The 16449-nt window shown below is 46.4% G+C and overlaps 31 non-coding genes and 4 pseudogenes across 31 annotated transcripts; all 35 read right to left on the reverse strand.

Moving 5' to 3' along the window:
* Positions 1–136: 136 nt before the first annotated feature.
* Positions 137–255, reverse strand: LOC148795347 (5S ribosomal RNA). The gene has a single exon (XR_016068929.1). It is a non-coding gene; the product is annotated as a 5S ribosomal RNA (ribosomal RNA).
* A 355-nt stretch (positions 256–610) lies between these two features.
* On the reverse strand, positions 611–729 carry LOC148795348 (5S ribosomal RNA; annotated as a pseudogene).
* Positions 730–1082: 353 nt separating this feature from the next.
* On the reverse strand, positions 1083–1201 carry LOC148795349 (5S ribosomal RNA). The gene has a single exon (XR_016071816.1). It is a non-coding gene; the product is annotated as a 5S ribosomal RNA (ribosomal RNA).
* Positions 1202–1556: 355 nt separating this feature from the next.
* LOC148795350 (5S ribosomal RNA) lies at positions 1557–1675 on the reverse strand. Its single transcript, XR_016073788.1, has one exon. It is a non-coding gene; the product is annotated as a 5S ribosomal RNA (ribosomal RNA).
* Positions 1676–2030: 355 nt separating this feature from the next.
* Positions 2031–2149, reverse strand: LOC148795351 (5S ribosomal RNA; annotated as a pseudogene).
* A 354-nt stretch (positions 2150–2503) lies between these two features.
* On the reverse strand, positions 2504–2622 carry LOC148795352 (5S ribosomal RNA). The gene has a single exon (XR_016072563.1). It is a non-coding gene; the product is annotated as a 5S ribosomal RNA (ribosomal RNA).
* A 355-nt stretch (positions 2623–2977) lies between these two features.
* Positions 2978–3096, reverse strand: LOC148795353 (5S ribosomal RNA). Its single transcript, XR_016068981.1, has one exon. It is a non-coding gene; the product is annotated as a 5S ribosomal RNA (ribosomal RNA).
* A 354-nt stretch (positions 3097–3450) lies between these two features.
* Positions 3451–3569, reverse strand: LOC148795354 (5S ribosomal RNA). The gene has a single exon (XR_016075011.1). It is a non-coding gene; the product is annotated as a 5S ribosomal RNA (ribosomal RNA).
* Positions 3570–3924: 355 nt separating this feature from the next.
* Positions 3925–4043, reverse strand: LOC148795355 (5S ribosomal RNA; annotated as a pseudogene).
* Positions 4044–4396: 353 nt separating this feature from the next.
* Positions 4397–4515, reverse strand: LOC148795356 (5S ribosomal RNA). Its single transcript, XR_016071483.1, has one exon. It is a non-coding gene; the product is annotated as a 5S ribosomal RNA (ribosomal RNA).
* Positions 4516–4870: 355 nt separating this feature from the next.
* On the reverse strand, positions 4871–4989 carry LOC148795357 (5S ribosomal RNA). The gene has a single exon (XR_016072684.1). It is a non-coding gene; the product is annotated as a 5S ribosomal RNA (ribosomal RNA).
* Positions 4990–5343: 354 nt separating this feature from the next.
* LOC148795358 (5S ribosomal RNA) lies at positions 5344–5462 on the reverse strand. The gene has a single exon (XR_016070875.1). It is a non-coding gene; the product is annotated as a 5S ribosomal RNA (ribosomal RNA).
* A 355-nt stretch (positions 5463–5817) lies between these two features.
* Positions 5818–5936, reverse strand: LOC148795359 (5S ribosomal RNA). Its single transcript, XR_016069729.1, has one exon. It is a non-coding gene; the product is annotated as a 5S ribosomal RNA (ribosomal RNA).
* A 354-nt stretch (positions 5937–6290) lies between these two features.
* LOC148795360 (5S ribosomal RNA) lies at positions 6291–6409 on the reverse strand. Its single transcript, XR_016071870.1, has one exon. It is a non-coding gene; the product is annotated as a 5S ribosomal RNA (ribosomal RNA).
* Positions 6410–6764: 355 nt separating this feature from the next.
* Positions 6765–6883, reverse strand: LOC148795361 (5S ribosomal RNA). The gene has a single exon (XR_016070749.1). It is a non-coding gene; the product is annotated as a 5S ribosomal RNA (ribosomal RNA).
* Positions 6884–7239: 356 nt separating this feature from the next.
* LOC148795362 (5S ribosomal RNA) lies at positions 7240–7358 on the reverse strand. The gene has a single exon (XR_016073394.1). It is a non-coding gene; the product is annotated as a 5S ribosomal RNA (ribosomal RNA).
* A 355-nt stretch (positions 7359–7713) lies between these two features.
* LOC148795363 (5S ribosomal RNA) lies at positions 7714–7832 on the reverse strand. Its single transcript, XR_016072685.1, has one exon. It is a non-coding gene; the product is annotated as a 5S ribosomal RNA (ribosomal RNA).
* Positions 7833–8186: 354 nt separating this feature from the next.
* Positions 8187–8305, reverse strand: LOC148795364 (5S ribosomal RNA). Its single transcript, XR_016069564.1, has one exon. It is a non-coding gene; the product is annotated as a 5S ribosomal RNA (ribosomal RNA).
* Positions 8306–8660: 355 nt separating this feature from the next.
* LOC148795365 (5S ribosomal RNA) lies at positions 8661–8779 on the reverse strand. Its single transcript, XR_016069730.1, has one exon. It is a non-coding gene; the product is annotated as a 5S ribosomal RNA (ribosomal RNA).
* A 354-nt stretch (positions 8780–9133) lies between these two features.
* LOC148795366 (5S ribosomal RNA) lies at positions 9134–9252 on the reverse strand. Its single transcript, XR_016073644.1, has one exon. It is a non-coding gene; the product is annotated as a 5S ribosomal RNA (ribosomal RNA).
* A 355-nt stretch (positions 9253–9607) lies between these two features.
* LOC148795367 (5S ribosomal RNA) lies at positions 9608–9726 on the reverse strand. Its single transcript, XR_016070750.1, has one exon. It is a non-coding gene; the product is annotated as a 5S ribosomal RNA (ribosomal RNA).
* Positions 9727–10082: 356 nt separating this feature from the next.
* Positions 10083–10201, reverse strand: LOC148795368 (5S ribosomal RNA). Its single transcript, XR_016073395.1, has one exon. It is a non-coding gene; the product is annotated as a 5S ribosomal RNA (ribosomal RNA).
* A 354-nt stretch (positions 10202–10555) lies between these two features.
* On the reverse strand, positions 10556–10674 carry LOC148795369 (5S ribosomal RNA). The gene has a single exon (XR_016074783.1). It is a non-coding gene; the product is annotated as a 5S ribosomal RNA (ribosomal RNA).
* Positions 10675–11028: 354 nt separating this feature from the next.
* On the reverse strand, positions 11029–11147 carry LOC148795370 (5S ribosomal RNA). The gene has a single exon (XR_016069576.1). It is a non-coding gene; the product is annotated as a 5S ribosomal RNA (ribosomal RNA).
* Positions 11148–11502: 355 nt separating this feature from the next.
* On the reverse strand, positions 11503–11621 carry LOC148795371 (5S ribosomal RNA; annotated as a pseudogene).
* A 354-nt stretch (positions 11622–11975) lies between these two features.
* On the reverse strand, positions 11976–12094 carry LOC148795372 (5S ribosomal RNA). The gene has a single exon (XR_016069244.1). It is a non-coding gene; the product is annotated as a 5S ribosomal RNA (ribosomal RNA).
* Positions 12095–12449: 355 nt separating this feature from the next.
* Positions 12450–12568, reverse strand: LOC148795373 (5S ribosomal RNA). The gene has a single exon (XR_016070352.1). It is a non-coding gene; the product is annotated as a 5S ribosomal RNA (ribosomal RNA).
* A 356-nt stretch (positions 12569–12924) lies between these two features.
* Positions 12925–13043, reverse strand: LOC148795374 (5S ribosomal RNA). The gene has a single exon (XR_016073396.1). It is a non-coding gene; the product is annotated as a 5S ribosomal RNA (ribosomal RNA).
* Positions 13044–13397: 354 nt separating this feature from the next.
* LOC148795375 (5S ribosomal RNA) lies at positions 13398–13516 on the reverse strand. Its single transcript, XR_016073156.1, has one exon. It is a non-coding gene; the product is annotated as a 5S ribosomal RNA (ribosomal RNA).
* Positions 13517–13872: 356 nt separating this feature from the next.
* LOC148795376 (5S ribosomal RNA) lies at positions 13873–13991 on the reverse strand. Its single transcript, XR_016073398.1, has one exon. It is a non-coding gene; the product is annotated as a 5S ribosomal RNA (ribosomal RNA).
* Positions 13992–14344: 353 nt separating this feature from the next.
* Positions 14345–14463, reverse strand: LOC148795377 (5S ribosomal RNA). The gene has a single exon (XR_016070122.1). It is a non-coding gene; the product is annotated as a 5S ribosomal RNA (ribosomal RNA).
* Positions 14464–14818: 355 nt separating this feature from the next.
* On the reverse strand, positions 14819–14937 carry LOC148795378 (5S ribosomal RNA). The gene has a single exon (XR_016069344.1). It is a non-coding gene; the product is annotated as a 5S ribosomal RNA (ribosomal RNA).
* A 354-nt stretch (positions 14938–15291) lies between these two features.
* LOC148795379 (5S ribosomal RNA) lies at positions 15292–15410 on the reverse strand. The gene has a single exon (XR_016074417.1). It is a non-coding gene; the product is annotated as a 5S ribosomal RNA (ribosomal RNA).
* Positions 15411–15764: 354 nt separating this feature from the next.
* On the reverse strand, positions 15765–15883 carry LOC148795380 (5S ribosomal RNA). Its single transcript, XR_016075165.1, has one exon. It is a non-coding gene; the product is annotated as a 5S ribosomal RNA (ribosomal RNA).
* A 355-nt stretch (positions 15884–16238) lies between these two features.
* Positions 16239–16357, reverse strand: LOC148795381 (5S ribosomal RNA). The gene has a single exon (XR_016069731.1). It is a non-coding gene; the product is annotated as a 5S ribosomal RNA (ribosomal RNA).
* Between the last annotated feature and the right edge of the window lie 92 nt (positions 16358–16449).

Below are 16449 nucleotides of genomic sequence, written 5' to 3' on the forward strand. Positions count from 1 at the left end.
TTTTCACGGTTCCCATTCAGTAATGACAATCGTGCCGCAAATGGTCTGAGTATCCGGCGCGTTGTTTGCGTTTGTCTCGCCGAAACGACAAATGGAATTTGCAAATACGATATCGAAATAAAATATTAATAAAATTGGGGTGCAACACGAGGACTTCCCAGGAGGTCACCCATCCTAGGACTACTCCCGCCCATGCAAACTTAACTTCGGAGTTCTGATGGGATCCGGTGCTTTAGTGCTGGTATGATCGCACCCGTTTAATTCATGCTCGCTTAGATCTTTATGCACTATCTTGCTCCCCTCCATTAATTGTTTTAGACTTGAAAAAACTGTGTATGCAGCCTTCCTCCCTTGGTAACCGTGCACAAGCTCCTACGTGAGCAGAGTGTTTGCTTTTCAGATCTGCCGCACCCCCGGATAGATGCAATACTATCGCGGGGCCCACAATGCACGACGAATGCCAAAAGCCCGGTTTTTGAACGGTTCCCATTCAGTAATGACGATCGTGCCGCAAATGGTCCGAGTATCCGGCGCGTTGTTTGAGTTTGTCTCGCCGAAACGACAAATGGAATTTGCAAATACGATATCGAAATAAAATATTAATAAAATTGGGGTGAAACACAAGGACTTCCCAGGAGGTCACCCATCCTAATACTACTCTCGCCCGAGCACACTTAACTTCGGAGTTCTGATGAGATCCGGTGCATTAGTGCTGGTATGATAGCACCCGTTTAATTCATGCTCGCTTAGATCTTTATGACCTATCTTGCTCCCTTCCATTAATTGTTTTAGATTTGAAAAAAATGTGTATGCAGCCTCTTTCCCTTGGTAACCGTGCACAAGCTCCTACGTGAGCGGAGTGTTTGTTTTTCAGATCTGCCGCACCTCCGGATAGATGCAATACTATCGCGGGGCCCACAATGCATGACGAATGCCGAAAGCCCGGTTCTAGCATCGTGGCCATTCAGTAATGACGATCGTGCCGCAAATGGTCCGAGTATCCGACGCATTGTTTCCAGTATCTCCCAGAAACAACAAATGGAATTTGCAAATACAAATCAAAATAAAATATTAATAAAATTGGGGTGCAACACGAGGACTTCCCAGGAGGTCACCCATCCTAGTACTACTCTCGCCCGAGCACGCTTAACTTCAGAGTTCTGATGGGATCCGGTGCATTAGTGCTGGTATGATCGCACCCGTTTAATTCATGCTCGCTTAGATCTTTATGCACTATCTTGCTCCCCTCCATTAATTGTTTTAGACTTGAAAAAACTGTGTATGCAGCCTTCCTCCCTTGGTAACCGTGCACAAGCTTTTACGTGAGCAGAGTGTTTGCTTTTTAGATCTGCCGCACCCCCGGATAGATGCAATACTATCGCGGGGCCCACAATGCACGACGAATGCCAAAAGCCCGGTTTTTGCACGGTTCTCATTCAGTAATGACGATTGTGCCGCAAATGGTCCGAGTATCCGGCGCGTTGTTTGCGTTTGTCTCGCCGAAACGACAAATGGAATTTGCAAATACGATATCGAAATAAAATATTAATAAAATTGGGGTGCAACACGAGGACTTCCCAGGAGGTCACCCATCCTAGGACTACTCCCGCCCATGCACACTTAACTTCGGAGTTCTGATGGGATCCGGTGCATTAGTGCTGGTATGATCGCACCCGTTTAGTTCATGCTCGCTTAGATCTTTATGCACTATCTTGCTCCCCTCCATTAATTGTTTTAGACTTGAAAAAACTGTGTATGCAGCCTTCCTCCCTTGGTAACCGTGCACAAGCTCCTATGTGAGCGGAGTGTTTGCTTTTCAGATCTGCCGCACCCCCGGATAGATGCAATACTATCGCGGGGCCCACAATGCAGGACGAATGCCAAAAGCCCGGTTTTTGCACGGTTCCCATTCAGTAATGACGATCGTGCCGCAAATGGTCCGAGTATCCGGCGCGTTGTTTGAGTTTGTCTCGCCGACACGACAAATGGAATTTGCAAATACGATATCGAAATAAAATATTAATAAAATTGGGGTGAAACACACGGACTTCCCAGGAGGTCACCCATCCTAATACTACTCTCGCCCAAGCACACTTAACTTTGGAGTTCTGATGAGAGCCGGTGCATTAGTGCTGGTATGATAGCACCCGTTTAATTCATGCTCGCTTAGATCTTTATGCACTATCTTGCTCCCCTCCATTAATTGTTTTAGATTTGAAAAAACTGTGTATGCAGCCTTCCTCCCTTGGTAACCGTGCACAAGCTCCTACGTGAGCAGAGTGTTTGCTTTTCAGATCTGCCGCACCTCCGGATAGATGCAATACTATCGCGGGGCCCACAATGCACGACGAATGCCGAAATCCCGGTTCTTGCATCGTTGCCATTCAGTAATGACGATCGTGCCGCAAATGGTCCGAGTATCCGACGCATTGTTTCCAGTTGTCTCCCAGAAACAACAAATGGAATTTGCAAATACAAATCAAAATAAAATATTAATAAAATTGGGGTGCAACACGAGGACTTCCCAGGAGGTCACCCTTCCAAGTACTACTCTCGCCCAAGCACGCTTAACTTCGGAGTTCTGATGAGATCCGGTGCATTAGTGCTGGTATGATCGCACCCGTTTAATTCATGCTCGCTTAGATCTTTGTGCACTATCTTGCTCCCCTCCATTAATTGTTTTAGACTTGAAAAAACTGTGTATGCAGCCTTCCTCCCTTGGTAACCGTGCACAAGCTCCTACGTGAGCAGAGTGTTTGCTTTTCAGATCTGTCGCACCCCCGGATAGATGCAATACTATCGCGGGGCCCACAATGCACGACGAATGCTGAAAGCCCGGTTTTTGCACGGTTCTCATTCAGTAATGACGATCGTGCCGCAAATGGTCCGAGTATCCGGCGCGTTGTTTGCGTTTGTCTCGCCGAAACGACAAATGGAATTTGCAAATACGATATCAAAATAAAATATTAATAAAATTGTGGTGCAACACGAGGACTTCCCAGGAGGTCACCCATCCTAGGACTACTCCCGCCCATGCACACTTAACTTCGGAGTTCTGATGGGATCCGGTGCATTAGTGCTGGTATGATCGCACCCGTTTAATTCATGCTCGCTTAGATCTTTATGCACTATCTTGCTCCCCTCCATTAATTGTTTTAGATTTGAATAAACTGTGTATGCAGCCTTCCTCCCTTGGTAACCGTGCACAAGCTCCTACGTGAGCAGAGTGTTTGCATTTCAGATCTGCCGCACCCCCGGATAGATGCAATACTATCGCGGGGCCCACAATGCATGACGAATGCCGAAAGCCCGGTTCTTGCATCGTTGCCATTCAGTAATGACGATCGTGCCGCAAATGGTCCGAGTATCCGACGCATTGTTTCCAGTTGTCTCCCAGAAACAACATATGGAATTTGCAAATACAAATCAAAATAAAATATTAATAAAGTTGGGGTGCAACACGAGGACTTCCAAGGAGGTCACCCTTCCTAGTACTACTCTCGCCCAAGCACGCTTAACTTCGGAGTTCTGATGAGATCCGGTGCATTAGTGCTGGTATGATCGCACCCGTTTAATTCATGCTCGCTTAGATCTTTATGCACTATCTTGCTCCCCTCCATTAATTGTTTTAGACGTGAAAAAACTGTGTATGCAGCCTTCCTCCCTTGGTAACCGTGCACAAGCTCCTACGTGAGCAGAGTGTTTGCTTTTCAGATCTGCCGCACCCCCGGATAGATGCAATACTATCGCGGGGCCCACAATGCACGACGAATGCCAAAAGCCTGGTTTTTGCACGGTTCCCATTCAGTAATGACGATCGTGCCGCAAATGGTCCGAGTATCCGGCGCGTTGTTTGAGTTTGTCTCGCCGAAACGACAAATGTAATTTGCAAATACGATATCGAAATAAAATATTAATAAAATTGGGGTGCAAGACAAGGACTTCCCAGGAGGTCACCCATCCTAATACTACTCTCGCCAAAGCACACTTAACTTCGGAGCTCTGATGGGATCCGGTGCATTAGTGCTGGTATGATCGCACCCGTTTAATTCATGCTCGCTTAGATCTTTATGAACTATCTTGCTCCCTTCCATTAATTGTTTTAGATTTGAAAAAAATGTGTATGCAGCCTTCTTCCCTTGGTAACCGTGCACAAGCTCCTACGTGAGCGGAGTGTTTGCTTTTCAGATCTGCCGCACCTCCGGATAGATGCAATACTATCGTGGGGCCCACAATGCATGACGAATGCCGAAAGCCCGGTTCTTGCATCGTGGCCATTCAGTAATGACGATCGTGCCGCAAATGGTCCGAGTATCCGACGCATTGTTTCCAGTATCTCCCAGAAACAACAAATGGAATTTGCAAATACAAATCAAAATAAAATATTAATAAAATTGGGGTGCAACACGAGGACTTCCCAGGAGGTCACCCGTCCTAGTACTACTCTCGCCCAAGCACGCTTAACTTCGGAGTTCTGATGGGATCCGGTGCATTAGTGCTGGTATGATCGCACCCGTTTAATTCATGCTCGGTTAGATCTTTATGCACTATCTTGCTCCCCTCCATTAATTGTTTTAGACTTGAAAAAACTGTGTATGCAGCCTTCCTCCCTTGGTAACCGTGCACAAGCTCCTACGTGAGCAGAGTGTTTGCTTTTCAGATCTGCCGCACCCCCTGATAGATGCAATAATATCGCGGGGCCCACAATGCACGATGAATGCCAAAAGCCCGGTTTTTGCACGGTTCCCATTCAGTAATGACAATCGTGCCGCAAATGGTCCGAGTATCCGGCACGTTGTTTGCGTTTGTCTCGCCGAAACGACAAATGGAATTTGCAAATACGATATCGAAATAAAATATTAATAAAATTGGGGTGCAACACGAGGAATTCCCAGGAGGTCACCCATCCTAGTACTACTCTCGCCCAAGCACGCTTAACTTCGGAGTTCTGATGGGATCCTGTGCATTAGTGCTGGTATGATCGCACCCGTTTAATTCATGCTCGCTTAGATCTTTATGCACTATCTTGCTCCCCTCCATTAATTGTTTTAGATTTGAAAAAACTGTGTATGCAGCCTTCCTCCCTTGGTAACCGTGCACAAGTTCCTACGTGAGCAGAGTGTTTGCATTTCAGATCTGCCGCACCCCCGGATAGATGCAATACTATCGCGGGGCCCACAATGCATGACGAATGCCGAAAGCCCGGTTCTTGCATCGTTGCCATTCAGTAATGACGATCGTGCCGCAAATGGTCCGAGTATCCGACGCATTGTTTCCAGTTGTCTCCCAGAAACAACAAATGGAATTTGCAAATACAAATCAAAATAAAATATTAATAAAATTGGGGTGCAACACGAGGACTTCCCAGGAGGTCCCCCATCCTAGTACTAATCTCGCCCAAGCACGCTTAACTTCGGAGTTCTGATGGGATCCGGTGCATTAGTGCTGGTATGATCGCACCCGTTTAATTCATGCTCGCTTAGATCTTTATGCACTATCTTGCTCCCCTCCATTAATTGTTTTAGACTTGAAAAAACTGTGTATGCAGCCTTCCTCCCTTGGTAACCGTGCACAAGCTCCTACGTGAGCAGAGTGTTTGCTTTTCAGATCTGCCGCACCCCCTGATAGATGCAATAATATCGCGGGGCCCACAATGCACGATGAATGCCAAAAGCCCGGTTTTTGCACGGTTCCCATTCAGTAATGACAATCGTGCCGCAAATGGTCCGAGTATCCGGCACGTTGTTTGCGTTTGTCTCGCCGAAACGACAAATGGAATTTGCAAATACGATATCGAAATAAAATATTAATAAAATTGGGGTGCAACACGAGGACTTCCCAGGAGGTCACCCATCCTAGTAATAGTCTCGCCCAAGCACGCTTAACTTCGGAGTTCTGATGGGATCCTGTGCATTAGTGCTGGTATGATCGCACCCGTTTAATTCATGCTCGCTTAGATCTTTATGCACTATCTTGCTCCCCTCCATTAATTGTTTTAGATTTGAAAAAACTGTGTATGCAGCCTTCCTCCCTTGGTAACCGTGCACAAGCTCGTACGTGAGCAGAGTGTTTGCATTTCAAATCTGCCGCACCTCCGGATAGATGCAATACTATCGCGGGGCCCACAATGCATGACGAATGCCGAAAGCCCGGTTCTTGCATCGTTGCCATTCAGTAATGACGATCGTGCCGCAAATGGTCCGAGTATCCGACGCATTGTTTCCAGTTGTCTCCCAGAAACAACAAATGGAATTTGCAAATACAAATCAAAATAAAATATTAATAAAATTGGGGTGCAACACGAGGACTTCCCAGGAGGTCACCCATCCTAGTACTACTCTCGCCCAAGCACGCTTAACTTCGGAGTTCTGATGGGATCCGATGCATTAGTGCTGGTATGATCGCACCCGTTTAATTCATGCTCGCTTAGATCTTTATGCACTATCTTGCTCCCCTCCATTAATTGTTTTAGACTTGAATAAACAGTGTATGCAGCCTTCCTCCCTTGGTAACCGTGCACAAGCTCTTACGTGAGCAGAGTGTTTGCTTTTCAGATCTGCCGCACCCCCGGATAGATGCAATACTATCGCGGGGCCCACAATGCACGACGAATGCCAAAAGCCCGGTTTTTTCACGGTTCCCATTCAGTAATGATAATCGTGCCGCAAATGGTCCGAGTATCCGGCGTGTTGTTTGCGTTTGTCTCGCCGAAACGACAAATGGAATTTGCAAATACGATATCGAAATAAAATATTAATAAAATTGGGGTGCAACACGAGCACTTCCCAGGAGGTCACCTATCCTAGTACTACTCTCGCCCATGCACACTTAACTTCGGAGTTTTGATGGGATCCGGTGCATTAGTGCTGGTATGATCGCACCCGTTTAATTCATGCTCGCTTAGATCTTTATGCACTATCTTGCTCCCCTCCATTAATTGTTTTAGACTTGAAAAAACTGTGTATGCAGCCTTTCTCCCTTGGTAACCGTGCACAAGCTCCTACGTGAGCAGAGTGTTTTGCTTTTCAGATCTGCCGCACCCCCGGATAGATGCAATACTATCGCGGGGCCCACAATGCACGACGAATGCCAAAAGCCTGGTTTTTGCACGGTTCCCATTCAGTAATGACGATCGTGCCGCAAATGGTCCGAGTATCCGGCGCGTTGTTTGAGTTTGTCTCGCCGAAACGACAAATGGAATTTGCAAATACGATATCGAAATAAAATATTAATAAAATTGGGGTGCAACACAAGGACTTCCCAGGAGGTCACCCATCCTAATACTACTCTCGCCCAAGCACACTTAACTTCGGAGTTCTGATGGGATCCGGTGCATTAGTGCTGGTATGATCGCACCCGTTTAATTCATGCTCGCTTAGATCTTTATGAACTATCTTGCTCCCTTCCATTAATTGTTTTAGATTTGAAAAAAATGTGTATGCAGCCTTCTTCCCTTGGTAACCGTGCACAAGCTCGTACGTGAGCGGAGTGTTAGCTTTTCAGATCTGCCGCACCCCCTGATAGATGCAATAATATCGCGGGGCCCACAATGCACGATGAATGCGAAAAGCCCGGTTTTTGCACGGTTCCCATTCAGTAATGACAATCGTGCCGCAAATGGTCCGAGTATCCGGCACGTTGTTTGCGTTTGTCTCGCCGAAACGACAAATGGAATTTGCAAATACGATATCGAAATAAAATATTAATAAAATTGGGGTGCAACACGAGGAATTCCCAGGAGGTCACCCATCCTAGTACTACTCTCGCCCAAGCACGCTTAACTTCGGAGTTCTGATGGGATCCTGTGCATTAGTGCTGGTATGATCGCACCCGTTTAATTCATGCTCGCTTAGATCTTTATGCACTATCTTGCTCCCCTCCATTAATTGTTTTAGATTTGAAAAAACTGTGTATGCAGCCTTCCTCCCTTGGTAACCGTGCACAAGTTCCTACGTGAGCAGAGTGTTTGCATTTCAGATCTGCCGCACCCCCGGATAGATGCAATACTATCGCGGGGCCCACAATGCATGACGAATGCCGAAAGCCCGGTTCTTGCATCGTTGCCATTCAGTAATGACGATCGTGCCGCAAATGGTCCGAGTATCCGACGCATTGTTTCCAGTTGTCTCCCAGAAACAACAAATGGAATTTGCAAATACAAATCAAAATAAAATATTAATAAAATTGGGGTGCAACACGAGGACTTCCCAGGAGGTCACCCATCCTAGTACTAATCTCGCCCAAGCACGCTTAACTTCGGAGTTCTGATGGGATCCGGTGCATTAGTGCTGGTATGATCGCACCCGTTTAATTCATGCTCGCTTAGATCTTTATGCACTATCTTGCTCCCCTCCATTAATTGTTTTAGACTTGAAAAAACTGTGTATGCAGCCTTCCTACCTTGGTAACCGTGCACAAGCTCCTACGTGAGCAGAGTGTTTGCTTTTCAGATCTGCCGCACCCCCTGATAGATGCAATAATATCGCGGGGCCCACAATGCACGATGAATGCCAAAAGCCCGGTTTTTGCACGGTTCCCATTCAGTAATGACAATCGTGCCGCAAATGGTCCGAGTATCCGGCACGTTGTTTGCGTTTGTCTCGCCGAAACGACAAATGGAATTTGCAAATACGATATCGAAATAAAATATTAATAAAATTGGGGTGCAACACGAGGACTTCCCAGGAGGTCACCCATCCTAGTAATAGTCTCGCCCAAGCACGCTTAACTTCGGAGTTCTGATGGGATCCTGTGCATTAGTGCTGGTATGATCGCACCCGTTTAATTCATGCTCGCTTAGATCTTTATGCACTATCTTGCTCCCCTCCATTAATTGTTTTAGATTTGAAAAACTTGTGTATGCAGCCTTCCTCCCTTGGTAACCGTGCACAAGCTCGTACGTGAGCAGAGTGTTTGCATTTCAAATCTGCCGCACCTCCGGATAGATGCAATACTATCGCGGGGCCCACAATGCATGACGAATGCCGAAAGCCCGGTTCTTGCATCGTTGCCATTCAGTAATGACGATCGTGCCGCAAATGGTCCGAGTATCCGACGCATTGTTTCCAGTTGTCTCCCAGAAACAACAAATGGAATTTGCAAATACAAATCAAAATAAAATATTAATAAAATTGGGGTGCAACACGAGGACTTCCCAGGAGGTCACCCATCCTAGTACTACTCTCACCCAAGCACGCTTAACTTCGGAGTTCTGATGGGATCCGATGCATTAGTGCTGGTATGATCGCACCCGTTTAATTCATGCTCGCTTAGATCTTTATGCACTATCTTGCTCCCCTCCATTAATTGTTTTAGACTTGAATAAACAGTGTATGCAGCCTTCCTCCCTTGGTAACCGTGCACAAGCTCTTACGTGAGCAGAGTGTTTGCTTTTCAGATCTGCCGCACCCCCGGATAGATGCAATACTATCGCGGGGCCCACAATGCACGACGAATGCCAAAAGCCCGGTTTTTTCACGGTTCCCATTCAGTAATGACAATCGTGCCGCAAATGGTCCGAGTATCCGGCGTGTTGTTTGCGTTTGTCTCGCCGAAACGACAAATGGAATTTGCAAATACGATATCGAAATAAAATATTAATAAAATTGGGGTGCAACACGAGCACTTCCCAGGAGGTCACCTATCCTAGTACTACTCTCGCCCATGCACACTTAACTTCGGAGTTTTGATGGGATCCGGTGCATTAGTGCTGGTATGATCGCACCCGTTTAATTCATGCTCGCTTAGATCTTTATGCACTATCTTGCTCCCCTCCATTAATTGTTTTAGACTTGAAAAAACTGTGTATGCAGCCTTTCTCCCTTGGTAACCGTGCACAAGCTCCTACGTGAGCAGAGTGTTTTGCTTTTCAGATCTGCCGCACCCCCGGATAGATGCAATACTATCGCGGGGCCCACAATGCACGACGAATGCCAAAAGCCTGGTTTTTGCACGGTTCCCATTCAGTAATGACGATCGTGCCGCAAATGGTCCGAGTATCCGGCGCGTTGTTTGAGTTTGTCTCGCCGAAACGACAAATGGAATTTGCAAATACGATATCGAAATAAAATATTAATAAAATTGGGGTGCAACACAAGGACTTCCCAGGAGGTCACCCATCCTAATACTACTCTCGCCCAAGCACACTTAACTTCGGAGTTCTGATGGGATCCGGTGCATTAGTGCTGGTATGATCGCACCCGTTTAATTCATGCTCGCTTAGATCTTTATGAACTATCTTGCTCCCTTCCATTAATTGTTTTAGATTTGAAAAAAATGTGTATGCAGCCTTCTTCCCTTGGTAATCGTGCACAAGCTCGTACGTGAGCGGAGTGTTTGCTTTTCAGATCTGCCGCACCTCCGGATAGATGCAATACTATCGTGGGGCCCACAATGCATGACGAATGCCGAAAGCCCGGTTTTTGCATCGTGGCCATTCAGTAATGACGATCGTGCCGCAAATGGTCCGAGTATCCGACGCATTGTTTCCAGTATCTCCCAGAAACAACAAATGGAATTTGCAAATACGATATCGAAATAAAATATTAATAAAATTGGGGTGCAACACGAGGAATTCCCAGGAGGTCACCCATCCTAGTACTACTCTCGCCCAAGCACGCTTAACTTCAGAGTTCTGATGGGATCCTGTGCATTAGTGCTGGTATGATCGCACCCGTTTAATTCATGCTCGCTTAGATCTTTATGCACTATCTTGCTCCCCTCCATTAATTGTTTTAGATTTGAAAAAACTGTGTATGCAGCCTTCCTCCCTTGGTAACCGTGCACCAGTTCCTACGTGAGCAGAGTGTTTGCATTTCAGATCTGCCGCACCCCCGGATAGATGCAATACTATCGCGGGGCCCACAATGCATGACGAATGCCGAAAGCCCGGTTCTTGCATCGTTGCCATTCAGTAATGACGATCGTGCCGCAAATGGTCCGAGTATCCGACGCATTGTTTCCAGTTGTCTCCCAGAAACAACAAATGGAATTTGCAAATACAAATCAAAATAAAATATTAATAAAATTGGGGTGCAACACGAGGACTTCCCAGGAGGTCACCCATCCTAGTACTAATCTCGCCCAAGCACGCTTAACTTCGGAGTTCTGATGGGATCCGGTGCATTAGTGCTGGTATGATCGCACCCGTTTAATTCATGCTCGCTTAGATCTTTATGCACAATCTTGCTCCCCTCCATTAATTGTTTTAGACTTGAAAAAACTGTGTATGCAGCCTTCCTCCCTTGGTAACCGTGCACAAGCTCCTACGTGAGCAGAGTGTTTGCTTTTCAGATCTGCCGCACCCCCTGATAGATGCAATAATATCGCGGGGCCCACAATGCACGATGAATGCCAAAAGCCCGGTTTTTGCACGGTTCCCATTCAGTAATGACAATCGTGCCGCAAATGGTCCGAGTATCCGGCACGTTGTTTGCGTTTGTCTCGCCGAAACGACAAATGGAATTTGCAAATACGATATCGAAATAAAATATTAATAAAATTGGGGTGCAACACGAGGACTTCCAAGGAGGTCACCCATCCTAGTAATAGTCTCGCCCAAGCACGCTTAACTTCGGAGTTCTGATGGGATCCTGTGCATTAGTGCTGGTATGATCGCACCCGTTTAATTCATGCTCGCTTAGATCTTTATGCACTATCTTGCTCCCCTCCATTAATTGTTTTAGATTTGAAAAAACTGTGTATGCAGCCTTCCTCCCTTGGTAACCGTGCACAAGCTCGTACGTGAGCAGAGTGTTTGCATTTCAAATCTGCCGCACCTCCGGATAGATGCAATACTATCACGGGGCCCACAATGCATGACGAATGCCGAAAGCCCGGTTCTTGCATCGTTGCCATTCAGTAATGACGATCGTGCCGCAAATGGTCCGAGTATCCGACGCATTGTTTCCAGTTGTCTCCCAGAAACAACAAATGGAATTTGCAAATACAAATCAAAATAAAATATTAATAAAATTGGGGTGCAACACGAGGACTTCCCAGGAGGTCACCCATCCTAGTACTACTCTCGCCCAAGCACGCTTAACTTCGGAGTTCTGATGGGATCCGATGCATTAGTGCTGGGATGATCGCGCCCGTTTAATTCATGCTCGCTTAGATCTTTATGCACTATCTTGCTCCCCTCCATTAATTGTTTTAGACTTGAATAAACAGTGTATGCAGCCTTCCTCCCTTGGTAACCGTGCACAAGCTCTTACGTGAGCAGAGTGTTTGCTTTTCAGATCTGCCGCACCCCCGGATAGATGCAATACTATCGCGGGGCCCACAATGCACGACGAATGCCAAAAGCCCGGTTTTTTCACGGTTCCCATTCAGTAATGACAATCGTGCCGCAAATAGTCCGAGTATCCGGCGTGTTGTTTGCGTTTGTCTCGCCGAAACGACAAATGGAATTTGCAAATACGATATCGAAATAAAATATTAATAAAATTGGGGTGCAACACGAGGACTTCCCAGGAGGTCACCTATCCTAGTACTACTCTCGCCCATGCACACTTAACTTCGGAGTTTTGATGGGATCCGGTGCATTAGTGCTGGTATGATCGCACCCGTTTAATTCATGCTCGCTTAGATCTTTATGCACTATCTTGCTCCCCTCCATTAATTGTTTTAGACTTGAAAAAACTGTGTATGCAGCCTTTCTCCCTTGGTAACCGTGCACAAGCTCCTACGTGAGCAGAGTGTTTTGCTTTTCAGATCTGCCGCACCCCCGGATAGATGCAATACTATCGCGGGGCCCACAATGCACGACGAATGCCAAAAGCCTGGTTTTTGCACGGTTCCCATTCAGTAATGACGATCGTGCCGCAAATGGTCCGAGTATCCGGCGCGTTGTTTGAGTTTGTCTCGCCGAAACGACAAATGGAATTTGCAAATACGATATCGAAATAAAATATTAATAAAATTGGGGTGCAACACAAGGACTTCCCAGGAGGTCACCCATCCTAATACTACTCTCGCCCAAGCACACTTAACTTCGGAGTTCTGATGGGATCCGGTGCATTAGTGCTGGTATGATCGCACCCGTTTAATTCATGCTCGCTTAGATCTTTATGAACTATCTTGCTCCCTTCCATTAATTGTTTTAGATTTGAAAAAAATGTGTATGCAGCCTTCTTCCCTTGGTAATCGTGCACAAGCTCGTACGTGAGCGGAGTGTTTGCTTTTCAGATCTGCCGCACCTCCGGATAGATGCAATACTATCGTGGGGCCCACAATGCATGACGAATGCCGAAAGCCCGGTTTTTGCATCGTGGCCATTCAGTAATGACGATCGTGCCGCAAATGGTCCGAGTATCCGACGCATTGTTTCCAGTATCTCCCAGAAACAACAAATGGAATTTGCAAATACGATATCGAAATAAAATATTAACAAAATTGGGGTGCAACACGAGGAATTCCCAGGAGGTCACCCATCCTAGTACTACTCTCGCCCAAGCACGCTTAACTTCGGAGTTTTGATGGGATCCGGTGCATTAGTGCTGGTATGATCGCACCCGTTTAATTCATGCTCGCTTAGATCTTTATGCACTATCTTGCTCCCCTCCATTAATTGTTTTAGACTTGAAAAAACTGTGTATGCAGCCTTTCTCCCTTGGTAACCGTGCACAAGCTCCTACGTGAGCAGAGTGTTTTGCTTTTCAGATCTGCCGCACCCCCGGATAGATGCAATACTATCGCGGGGCCCACAATGCACGACGAATGCCAAAAGCCTGGTTTTTGCACGGTTCCCATTCAGTAATGACGATCGTGCCGCAAATGGTCCGAGTATCCGGCGCGTTGTTTGAGTTTGTCTCGCCGAAACGATAAATGGAATTTGCAAATACGATATCGAAATAAAATATTAATAAAATTGGGGTGCAACACAAGGACTTCCCAGGAGGTCACCCATCCTAATACTACTCTCGCCCAAGCACACTTAACTTCGGAGTTCTGATGGGATCCGGTGCATTAGTGCTGGTATGATCGCACCCGTTTAATTCATGCTCGCTTAGATCTTTATGAACTATCTTGCTCCCTTCCATTAATTGTTTTAGATTTGAAAAAAATGTGTATGCAGCCTTCTTCCCTTGGTAATCGTGCACAAGCTCGTACGTGAGCGGAGTGTTTGCTTTTCAGATCTGCCGCACCTCCGGATAGATGCAATACTATCGTGGGGCCCACAATGCATGACGAATGCCGAAAGCCCGGTTTTTGCATCGTGGCCATTCAGTAATGACGATCGTGCCGCAAATGGTCCGAGTATCCGACGCATTGTTTCCAGTATCTCCCAGAAACAACAAATGGAATTTGCAAATACAAATCAAAATAAAATATTAATAAAATTGGGGTGCAACACGAGGACTTCCCAGGAGGTCACCCATCCTACTACTGCTCTCGCCCAAGCACGCTTAACTTCGGAGTTCTGATGGGATCCGGTGCATTAGTGCTGGTATGATCGAACACGTTTAATTCATGCTCGCTTAGATCTTTATGCACTATCTTGCTCCCCTCCATTAATTGTTTTAGACTTGAAAAAACTGTGTATGCAGCCTTCCTCCCTTGGTAACCGTGCACGAGCTCCTACGTGAGCAGAGTGTTTGCTTTTCAGATCTGCCGCACCCCCTGATAGATGCAATAATATCGCGGGGCCCACAATGCACGATGAATGCCAAAAGCCCGGTTTTTGCACGGTTCCCATTCAGTAATGACAATCGTGCCGCAAATGGTCCGAGTATCCGGCACGTTGTTTGCGTTTGTCTCGCCGAAACGACAAATGGAATTTGCAAATACGATATCGAAATAAAATATTAATAAAATTGGGGTGCAACACGAGGACTTCCCAGGAGGTCACACATCCTAGTACTACTCTCGCCCAAGCACGCTTAACTTCGGAGTTCTGATGGGATCCTGTGCATTAGTGCTGGTATGATCGCACCCGTTTAATTCATGCTCGCTTAGATCTTTATGCACTATCTTGCTCCCCTCCATTAATTGTTTTAGATTTGAAAAAACTGTGTATGCAGCCTTCCTCCCTTGGTAACCGTGCACAAGCTCGTACGTGAGCAGAGTGTTTGCATTTCAGATCTGCCGCACCCCCGGATAGATGAAATACTATCGCGGGGCCCACAATGCATGACGAATGCCGAAAGCCCGGTTCTTGCATCGTTGCCATTCAGTAATGACGATCGTGCCGCAAATGGTCCGAGTGTCCGACGCATTGTTTCCAGTTGTCTCCCAGAAACAACAAATGGAATTTGCAAATACAAATCAAAATAAAATATTAATAAAATTGGGGTGCAACACGAGGACTTCCCAGGAGGTCACCCATCCTAGTACTACTCTCGCCCAAGCACGCTTAACTTCGGAGTTCTGATGGGATCCGATGCATTAGTGCTGGTACGATCGCACCCGTTTAATTCATGCTCGCTTAGATCTTTATGCACTATCTTGCTCCCCTCCATTAATTGTTTTAGATTTGAAAAAACTGTGTATGCAGCCTTCCTCCCTTGGTAACCGTGCACAAACTCCTACGTGAGCAGAGTGTTTGCATTTCAGATCTGCCGCACCCCCGGATAGATGCAATACTATCGCGGGGCCCACAATGCATGACGAATGCCGAAAGCCCGGTTCTTGCATCGTTGCCATTCAGTAATGACGATCGTGCCGCAAATGGTCCGAGTATCCGACGCATTGTTTCCAGTTGTCTCCCAGAAACAACAAATGGAATTTGCAAATACAAATCAAAATAAAATATTAATAAAATTGGGGTGCAAAACGAGGACTTCCCAGGAGGTCACCCATCCTAGTACTACTCTCGCCCAAGCACGCTTAACTTCAGAGTTCTGATGGGATCCGATGCATTAGTGCTGGTATGATCGCACCCGTTTAATTAATGCTCGCTTAGATCTTTATGCACTATCTTGCTCCCCTCCATTAATTGTTTTAGACTTGAAAAAACTGTGTATGCAGCCTTCCTCCCTGGGTAACCGTGCACAAGCTCCTACGTGAGCAGAGTGTTTGCTTTTCAGATCTGCCGCACCCCCTGATAGATGCAATAATATCGCGGGGCCCACAATGCCTGATGAATGCCAAAAGCCCGGTTTTTGCACGGTTCCCATTCAGTAATGACAATCGTGCCGCAAATGGTCCGAGAATCCGGCACGTTGTTTGCGTTTGTCTCGCCGAAACGACAAATGGAATTTGCAAATACGATATCGAAATAAAATATTAATAAAATTGGGGTGCAACACGAGGACTTCCCAGGAGGTCACCCATCCTAGTAATAGTCTCGCCCAAGCACGCTTAACTTCGGAGTTCTGATGGGATCCTGTGCATTAGTGCTGGTATGATCGCACCCGTTTAATTCATGCTCGCTTAGATCTTTATGCACTATCTTGCTCCCCTCCATTAATTGTTTTAGATTTGAAAAAACTGTGTATGCAGCCTTCC

The sequence above is a fragment of the Nelumbo nucifera genome, chromosome 4 (assembly GCF_055504915.1).
Source record: "Nelumbo nucifera cultivar China Antique chromosome 4, China Antique-T2T, whole genome shotgun sequence".
In the NCBI taxonomy this organism is placed as follows: domain Eukaryota; kingdom Viridiplantae; phylum Streptophyta; class Magnoliopsida; order Proteales; family Nelumbonaceae; genus Nelumbo; species Nelumbo nucifera.